This window comes from Neopsephotus bourkii, unplaced genomic scaffold (genome assembly GCF_033783945.1).
Source record: "Neopsephotus bourkii isolate Nb327-2 ecotype Australia unplaced genomic scaffold, CSIRO-AGI_Nbou_v1 NB_1328, whole genome shotgun sequence".
In the NCBI taxonomy this organism is placed as follows: domain Eukaryota; kingdom Metazoa; phylum Chordata; class Aves; order Psittaciformes; family Psittacidae; genus Neopsephotus; species Neopsephotus bourkii.
Window position 1 is genome coordinate 698,466 of NW_026901808.1, and position 10,339 is coordinate 708,804.

Genomic DNA, 10,339 nt, shown 5'->3' on the forward strand with positions numbered 1-10,339 from the left:
CTGCTGCCTCTCACCAGAACCAGCTGTTCAGACTTGAATATGTCACAATTGCACAACACAAATTTTGCCTTAAGGATACAGTTACCCAACATGATGGATTTTTCATAATGTCCCTCCCAGTAGTATCCTCATCCTTCTTCTGCCCTTCACCTTCCCCCATCACCATCATGCTTGCCATTTCGGTTCAGTCTTGTGGAAGGTACTGAATGATGGGAGTCCTGCATGTGTCTGGTGAGTGCAGCATTAGCAGTCACAGGGCAGCCTCCTTTGGAGAGCTTTGCCAATCTGCCCCACATAAGACAGAAAAAAAAAGTTGACATACTTAGACAACAAGCATCAAAACCCTAGCACATTCCAGAAGAAATAAAATCTAAGTAAGTTCTCCATCTCTGGTAATAGATGAAATTAGTTCCAATGAAGCCATGAAATTTCTGTTTCCTTTGCAGATCTTGCTAATGACTGTTAGCAGAGATTAGTTGATGACCAATTTTATGATTACTTCATGTAAACAACTTGCCCTCCTGTGCTATTCTCCCAGGCTTCCCCCCCGCCTTGTCCACATATTCACTAGCCATGGTGTGCCTAAGCCACAGATGGTGAATTCTTTGGGTCAGAGCTTGTTGTATAGCTTTTTTACAATGCAGTCCTATTTCCTAATTGGCATCTTTAGGCATTACCACAATAAAACCAATAAACAGTAATAACAAAAAACATACAGATGGGATGTGGGTGAAGACATGACTAATTAGCTGAACAATACTGGGACCACAAGCCACAGGCAGCACGGGAGCTTGGGGAACAGCGAGTGGGTGGACAGTCACCTGCATAACAGAGGGTTGGGTGGGTAGAGAAACTGAGAGTCTTTCCTTTGATAGCATCATGGAATTCATAAATGAAGGGATGACAGCTGTAGATAAGGCATGGCATGAGTTGTTTTACTCTCTATGTGTATGCAGCCTGGCTTGGCACTGTCACACAGACTCATGAAAAAAACAAAAGGGTAGTCGAAATGGTGGTGTAACAAGTCAGGAGATGTGAGAAGCAGGAGTTCCCAAACAGGGTTTGCAGAAGGACCACTGCTGTATCATGTGCAGTACCATGGCAGCAGCATCCAGGGCTGCTGCGACAAGGTTTGCACCAGGCTGCAAGCCTTGCCTCCCCTGCCCATGAGAAAACATGTGCTTCCAGGACTGTACTGGGATACATGTGGGTGGAGAAGAGGCATTCATTTGTACCAGCCACGGCTAAACAACCACTCCTCACCTTTCTCCAGAAAAGGCAACAAACAGAACATTATTTTCCTTAATACTTATTTGAAGGCATTTTTATACTACTCATTGGTATGTATCACTTGGGAACACTTAAGCCAAAGGATAATACTCAAAACAATGGCAGGCTAAATCTTATTTAAATTTTCATTTATGGACAGGGAGTATAGATACAGTTTGCTCCTGAAATGAAGAAGCACTTCTTTGCTCAGTGGGTAATGAACTTCCGGAATTCATTGCCACAGGAGGTTGGGGAAGCAGGCTATTAGCAGACATAAAAAGGGATTAGACAAGATTTGTGAACAATGCCTGTAGTAACAGATAATAAAAGGAACAGGCAGTTCCAATGACTGATTGAAGGAGACTTGGACCAGAGGAAGAGGACAGGTACATCTGCTCTCCCTGAACAGCATCTCTTATTGTCACTCTTCAGTCTTTGCTCTCTGGATCTGCCTGCCCTGTTAGGGTAATGCTGTGCTGGAGAACCTTGCAGGGTCTGCTGGGGCCTTCAAAACCTGTGGCTTGGTCAGGGCAGATGGCCAGCACCCATTCAGCTACCCTCGTGCCATCACAGGCACTGGGCAGCAATAGCATTTGTGGCCGTGGGTCTGACCTAGCAAGGCATTTCTTTGTGCTCTGATGGGTTAAGTAGTGCTGCTTGCACCGAAAGGGCCAGCAACCAGCATGGGGATCTTGGAGAGGAGTTATAAAGAACAAAAAGGAACTGTCTTTAACAGACTATTCACCAAGGCTTTGAAAGATATTGATGGAGGAAGACAGAAGATTCTGTTAATTCAGTATGAGTTTGATAATTGTTTGGAATAGTACCAAAGGGGCTCACTCTTCAGAAAGTGCATGAGAACAGATATTCCTTAATTTCAGGGTTGACACTGAAAGGATGAGTGGGTGGCAAACTGGCCATGACTTTGCAGCTTTCTCTTTCCAGCTGAAGACTCTAACTCCATTTGATTTCTCTTCATACCACTTCTGGTCACTTCTATTGCACTACTCTGGACCTCTTCCAGCTCTGTTACCTCTTGCCTGAGATCAGGCAACTGGACTGGACACTGCACTCAAGGTTAGGCTGCTCAGTGGCTTCTTACCCTAGCACAAAGATGTTCTTTGCTTTTCCCAGTCCTTTTGCAAGTCAGTCTTGCAATTGTGTTTGTTTGACAGGAACTAAGCTGACATTTGTTATCCACCATCTAACACCTTCTTCCTGTATGGTAATAATTCCCCTCCCCAGCCCCTGCAATATGAAAGACTGTTTTCTCATCTGTCTGTGCTCTGAATTTCATTTACCATTTATTATCAGTGAGTCATTCTGTATTAGGAGATTTCTTTTTTAGATCTTTTCATAACTATTAAAGTTGTTACCTCATTGTCTGGCTTTTCATAGAAAACATTGGTCTTAACAAAGATTCTTGCAAGGCTCTGCTAATAAAGGCATTGATGAATTTGAGGCTGTTTGTAGAAAAATAACAGAAATGAGGGAAACCTGTAATTCTGTAATATTTCTGGAATGAGGAACACCTGTAAAGACCTGTAATAATAAAATGATAGAGTGATAAAAGGGAGAAGACTTAAAATAACTTAGTGGGTGTATATATATATATATATATATATATACATACACACACATATATATTCCTGGCTAAATAACAGCCACAGAGCATATAACTAAATAACAGAAATATAGGGAGAGAATGAACAAAGAAGACTCAGGGTAGGACACAGACTGTGATTGAGAAGAAGAATATTAAAGAGAACATAGAGGATCTCAGGAATACATTTCATGATAATGACTAATGTACAGATCCAAGAGAATCTCTTTAGGGAGGTAAGAAATCCCTCAGCACCAGGGCACTGCAAATAGCACTGAGAAAAAGGGAGCAGTAGCAACATCACTGAGCGCTCACAGAAATGGATTGCATGGCCTGATATAGACCTCTGGGCTTACGGGGATGACTAATCAACACAGGAAAACATTCTGGTTTGCGATACATTTTTGCTTTTGAGTTTTCTATTCTTTGAGTGAAATCCAACTGCAACAACTGGCCACAGCGTTACGAGAGAAAGCCCATACCTCTCACAATCATTGAATAGTAATTTGGTAGAGAAAAGAGCACCACCTAGTGCTAAATGCTACTTGTTGATGCTGAAGTGTCTCCGTATGCTGGATGCTATCTTCTGGATGTCTTAATTTTGCTGTTTTCCCACAGTTTATCCAACCACAGAGGAATCAATCCTTAGCAGCAACGAGCATCCTGGCTCCCTGTAAGAATAGCTGGTTCATCAAGAGCTCACCATCTCTCAGAGCTTTGTGCATGCTAAGGTAATGCCTTAGGCACCTAGTTAACATAATTATGGTTATTTGTCTGATTCATTCGGGCCAGATTCTAGTACCCTTACTCACCCAGTGTAGTTATGTGCTAGAGATAAACTTCACTGCTTTCGCTGGAGTGAAAATTAATCCACACTTACAGGACAGCCTTAAGGAACCAGAAGACCTTAAGAAGTTAGAAGCTTGCACTTCTAACAGGGGATTCATTGCATTACTTTCTGGTTCTACACTCATGTCAATTTTTCAGCCTTTTCCTACCAATGTGAAATCTCTACACAGTTTTGTTTGCCTGTTGTATTTTTGGTTTGGATTGGGGTTTTTTTGGATTTGGTTTTTTGGGGGTTTGTTTTTTGTTTTCCTTTGGTGGGGGGTGGTGTTTGTTTGTCTGGGGCTTTTTAGTTTTGTTTTAAAATCTCAAGAAAGGAGGCCTTCAAAGAAAACATTGCTTTACATGAGAATTGCCTTCATATCAGGAAGATGAATCATGTGTAACTTTCACTATTTTTTCAGCATTTATGGTTAAATCCATTACTATTGGCTTTATTTTCTTTTGATTATCAATCCACGTTTTGTTGCTGTTCATATTTTTGGTTTTCAAACCCTTCCACTTTGTCTCACAGAATTGAATTTTCTGTCATAATGTAATTAAAATTTCAAAAGAAGGTAAGAAACAGGTAAATCAACTTAGAACAGTTCTGCATCAACTATCGTTATGTATTATTTAAATAGATCCAGACTTGAAGGTACATGTTGCATTGGTTATGTGGGTTAATTTACATACAGATGCCTATAGTAAAATGTCATGTAAGTGTCTCAATACATTCAAATTTGTGAGTTTCCAAAGTGATCTTCAGTGACACCATGCTACCATGACTAGATTAAATTTCTCTAATACTGGAATTGTTTCCTCTTCACTTGAAATGATTCAGCATCGCACCACTCATTTCAATGGGAAGATGGTGAAACTCAGCTGTTTAAATTCTTTCCATATCCTCTGATTTGCAAAACACAGTTTAGTGGATAGAGCTTTTTATTTCTGTCCTTAATAGTCCTTCTATACTTCCACCCTAGCAGACAGTCTTCAGAAAGTGTATTCTTCGGATAAAAAGAAATGCTCTGGATTACCTGCAGCTGTTTCTGCCATGTTGTATCTATAGGTTCACTTCTGCAACTATTGCCACCCGCTTATGACCATTTCTTACTTATGACCATTGAATAAGGATGGTACAGGGTGTGGGTACTTGTTCCCCATCCTAATGAGCAGGTCTCAGCCATTTGTGGTGGAGAAGTAAAACTGCTGTTTGACCTCTGCTTTCTGGTTCTTGGAATTAGAGTCTCATCTGTATCACCTACAGACCTCAGCAGGCAGAGAGCCTTTTTCCTCTAGTCTTTTGAAAATCATGGCATCATAGAATCATGTATATGAAGGACACACTTGTATATCAAGATCCCATGGTTCTGAAGTAAAAACATGGCAGCACATGGATACATGCTTGTCTGATCATGAATACATAGGACTTATGCCTGCAGCGGTGTGCATAAGTTTCTGGTTCATGGGAGCCACCAGCCTGGTACACTGTGCCATATTGCCAAAGGTGCACCACTGCCCCTCCAGAAGCTCGCACACAAGGTATGAAAGGCACCCCCAGGAGCAGATACTGCAGTGATCCAGGAGCTGTGCAGAGCTGAACATTCACAGTTGGCCTGGGGGCCTGCTGAAGACACAATCCTGCCAAGGTGTGTCCGAGAAACCCCCACATCTGTGACTGCAGCCACACTGCCTACTGAGCACCACAAATGCTGCCATCAGTACTCTTTAATGGGTGGAAAAGGATGCGGGGTTGGGTTTTTTTTCATCTTTTCTGTACTAACAACTGTGAGGAGCGTGGGAGAATCTGTTTGGGTGTTATCTTACTGCATGTGGGTTTAGTTCTGTCACCACTCTCAGCAACTGAATTTAACGTCTATTTATAGCTACAGTAGTGACAGTGTAATTGACTAATTAGTAGCGACTAATTGTTGAAAATACAGTATTGCAACTACACTAAATTAAATAGCCTGTGTACTTCTGGCTGGCAGAGTTATGAGTCCATGCTTGTTCTCCTCAGGAAACAAACAAACTCCTGAGAAACAAAACCAAACCCAGCAATTCAAAGCAAATTTATACTTCACTATGACTAAACCAGGAGCAATAAGAGACTCTGGCAACTGCACAAAGATCAGGTTTATGGCCTCATGGAAGGAGGAGAGTGTGTAGCCATAAGCAGGTAAGATCGCTGCTGGGACCAAGGGCCTTCTGCTCTGCCCTCCCCAGTCTGGCACCTTGGATTTTTGTTTTAAAAGGAAGCAGAAGTCACCAGCCATATCCATCAATCCATCAAACTGACTGGTGCTGGACTCACTTTGCATCAGTGCAAGGAGAGAGAAAGCCTCACTCAGCTCCACCTGGCAGCTCTTCAATCCTTCTCCTCCTGCTTGCTCCAGACGTCAAACCAGAGATGTTGCCAGGGTCTAGGGAAGCAAACTCCCGCCTATTGGAAAATAGAGCTGTATTATTGCCAGTTTGGGAGGGTCAGGCTTCCACCAGGGACTTCTTTCTATTCCCACACCACCTTGTAGCTGTCCCCACTCTTGGGAAAGTTTGGCAACCATGGGGTTAGTTGCAGGCAAGACACAGGAGTCCAGCTGTGTTTAAGGATGGCTTGTGCAGGAGCAAACAAATGGCATCTATTTAAAAACTGTTAGAGACCAAAGATTCTTTTTCCCAGACTATTTGTTTCTAGTTATGGTTTTGTTCTGTGTTTTCAGCAAGCATATAATTACCATGAATTACATAGTACAGGGTGTGTATAAGGCACACCTTGAACAAGCTGGTTCTCATTGGCTTGAGCAATGGTTTGAAAGGTGCTGTTTCCCAAGCACAGCTTCCAAACCCACAGTCTGTGAGGCCTGTGCAGAAAACTGGCTTGATTTAAAACTAAAAAATTACTTATAGTTGCTCCTGCAGTGGTACTGCACTCTGGACTGGATTAACTACTCATAGCCCACCCGTCCCCTGTCCCCCCCATAGGAAACAGGAACATTAATGTTCACAGATTAGAATTATGTTAATGCAGATAGAGAAATTCACTGTCAATCATCTTTAGGAGATGTCTAATAAATCCTTCTTTTCATGTTTGGGCAGGGAAAAGTACCCATCTTGCAGATTTTGAGCCATTGCCATGTTTCAGTTTAGCCCTTAAGATTATTCACAGAATCACAGAATGGTTTGGGTTGGAAGGGACCTTGGAAAGAAGCTCATCCAGTTCCAACCCCCTGTCATGGGCAGGGACACCATCCACTAGACCAAGTTGCTCCAAGCCCTGTCTAACCTGGCCTTGAACACTGCCAGGAATGGGGCAGCCACAAATTCTCTGGGCAACCTGTGCCACTATCTCACCACTCTCATAGTGAAGAATTTCTTCCTAATATCTGTATTTCCCCTCTGTTAGCTTAAAGCCATTCTCCCTTGTCCTAGCACTACATTACCTCATAAGAAGTCCTTTTCCATCTTTCTTGTAGACCCCCTTTAGGGGCTGGAAGACTGTGGTAAGATCTCCCCTGAGCCTTCTCTTCTCTGGAGAAAAACAAGCCCACCTTCTCTGGGCTGAACAAGCCCAGCTCTCTCAGCCTGTTTCAATAGCAGAGGTGCTCCAGCCCACTGATCATCTTCATGGCACTCCTCTGAACTCACTCAAGCAGGTCCATGTCGCTCTTGGTTTGGGACAGAGCTCGACAGAGTACTGCAAGTGGGGTCTCACGAAAGCAGAGCAGAGGGGCAGAATCACCTCCCTTGACCTGCTGGTCACACTTCTCTTGATGCAGTCTGGCACACATTTGGTTTCTGGGCTGCAAATGCACACTGAAGCTGTCTCATGTTGAGCTTCTCATCAATCAACATCCCCAACTCCTTCTCCTCAGGGCTGCTCTCAATCCATTCTCTGCCCAGCCTTTTTTGTGCTTGGGATTGCTCTGACCCAGGTGCAGGACCTTGCATTTGGCCTTGTTAAACTTCATGAGGTTTGCACAGGCCCACCTTTTAAGCCTGTCCAGGTCCCCCTGGGTGGCATGCCTGCCCTCCAGCGTGTCAGCTGCACCACACAGCTTGGTGTCATCAGCAAACTTGCTGATGGTGCACTCAGTCCCATTGCCCGTGTCACTGACTAAGATGTTAAACAGCATTGGTCCCAGTACCAACCCCTGAGGAACACCACTCATCACTGGTCTCCACTTAAGACATCAAACTGTTGACCACAATTCTTTGAATCCTTTGCCCCCGAGAAAAAAGGGATGAAAATCTGATCAAGCAAGTCCAGAGGGCCACGAAGATGAGCACCACTCCTATGAAGACAGACTGGGAAAGGTGAGTTCTGTAATCCTTCTTGATACTCCTGTTACTGATTCTGTTATAGAAGTCTTTCATGAAGGCATCCTGAAGGCTTCAACATGCAAGGTGGTTTTAAAATAATAATGTTATAGAAAACTAAAGTGAAGAGCAAATCATTAACCAAATGCTCAGTAGCACAGCATGCTGATAGGCTGCACTCACCTGACTGGAAATTAGTGCTGCCCAAGCCAAAGTAAGAAGTAATTAATTGATTATTATTATATCATTATATAGGCACAGAACTAAAATATATAGGGAATATATGTTGATTCTTAGTCCTCCTGTGTACTTATTTCTGCATAGACATGCTCAGTCTAATTCCCCAGTTAGACTGAAACAGCAGTGATTTAAAAATTTGTCAGAGAACTTGTTCGAGTTACTATTTGTGCTCCCTGCCGACAAAGCAAAATGCAGTAAACTGAACCTGCTGCCTACGCAGTGGTTAGCTTGAGTGATAGGTGGGGACAGGACATGAAGAAGCTTAGGGCTGTTTACAAAATATCTGTAGATTCATTTCAATGTCAGTACCTTTCACTACTGGAGTTAAGGTTTTCAAATTGAAGACCTGAAGACAGGTTTCTGTGCTCTGAATTAGCGTATTTAACTGGTAAAACAGTGACCACATTTTACTGCTTGATGAACTGTGGGACAAAGTCCTACCTCATTTTCCATTTTGTTCAAGCTGAAGTGCCTGATGTACACACAGGCCTGGAAATGGGAAATATGTCCCAAGCGAACTGTGACACTCCCGGTCACAAGATACCCTCAGACCAAAACCCCAGTGATACTCAGGAGAGACCAAGACCCTTCAGTGTCCTTGTGCAAGGTGCTCCTTCAATTGTAAAAGCAGCCAAGTGGTGCTAGTGGCCTGTACTTTTCTATGCAAAGTGATAATTAACAATGATAAATAAACCTTTCACATACCAAAGTCCAAGCCACATAATGAATTACTGGGATTACAGGAAACTGCCCTTATAAGCAAATTTTCACATAACTGTCCACTGCGAGTACCTGTCCATACAGCTCCAAGCTGGCTTTCAGATTCAGCCATACCACTCAGACAACCAGTTCAATGCAGCAGCTCATTCACCTGTCAAACCCTCTTGAGATCCACAAAAAGCCTGGTCTGCAGTTGAGTCAAACCCAAACGAATTGACATAATACTGCTTGTATCTTAGGAGGCAATTCCTGCCTCACCTTGCCCAGGCAGAGATGTGGGCAGTCGTTTCATTAGAGAGACTTGTCATGAAAACTTTTGTGCTGCCTTTTCCCTCAAACTCCTAAGTTAGGAAGCAATAGGAATAATCAATGAGTTCTGCCTAAGACCCATAGACCAGGAATCCAGCTGCATCCTAATACATCCTAATATTCATCACTATCTAGTTCACCATTCTGTCTTTAGCATAACTACATATATTTCTCTAGAATGCTCAATTAGGCATCCTTGATTATACAGGGTTTCCTGCGTATTTTCTAACTGAAAACTTACAGCAAGTCAGTTTTACATAAAACTACTATTTACAGTATCTTTTAACCTGTGGATCACATTCTTTCAAATGAATCTGAACTTCAACCTGTGTTATTATCATCAGCCACATGCTGAGCTATCTTCTGTTACCCAATATGCTATATAAACTGATTTTTGGGTAGCAAATGCTATGATTTATGTACTATGACAAAAACCGCTTTTTAGTTACTACATAAAGTCTTGTGACATTTTTTCGGGAGGGACTGAAATTTTCCAGGCTTGACTCGTTTCAAAAGTATACACATAAAAGAAAAAAAAAGACCTTTTGGTTTTGTTTTGGTTTGGTTTGGTTTGGTTGAATGACACAGATAAAGACAAAAGATAGATATTTTTTTAATTTTATAAAAGTTTTTGCCAGTTTTTGTAATTTTATCAAGAATTTCAAAGATTTGATGTTTTCCAGAAAGCCTAAGCTCCTGCACACCTATAATTATGCAAGTTTGCCAGATTAATAAGAAAGTATCCAGCATTCATATTCACAATGGAAACAGAAAAACTTAAATGAGCCATGTCCCAAAGGCTCAGAAAACAGAAACACAAAGATAAGAACAATACAGTAACTGTTTTGTAAAGATATCTCTATTCTGAAGCAAAGCTTAAGGTGAGGTGTGGTGTTAGTGAACATGAAAACTTGCTCCATTCTTCTTCATGCAAGTAGCAGAAAAGTTTGAACTCTGTCATTTGAAAATGGATTGTGCAAGTCATCCCCAGCACGTAGCACCTAGTTTTGAAGTGTGAAGAAACAGGCTTTAAATCACTGAGGAAATGGTACC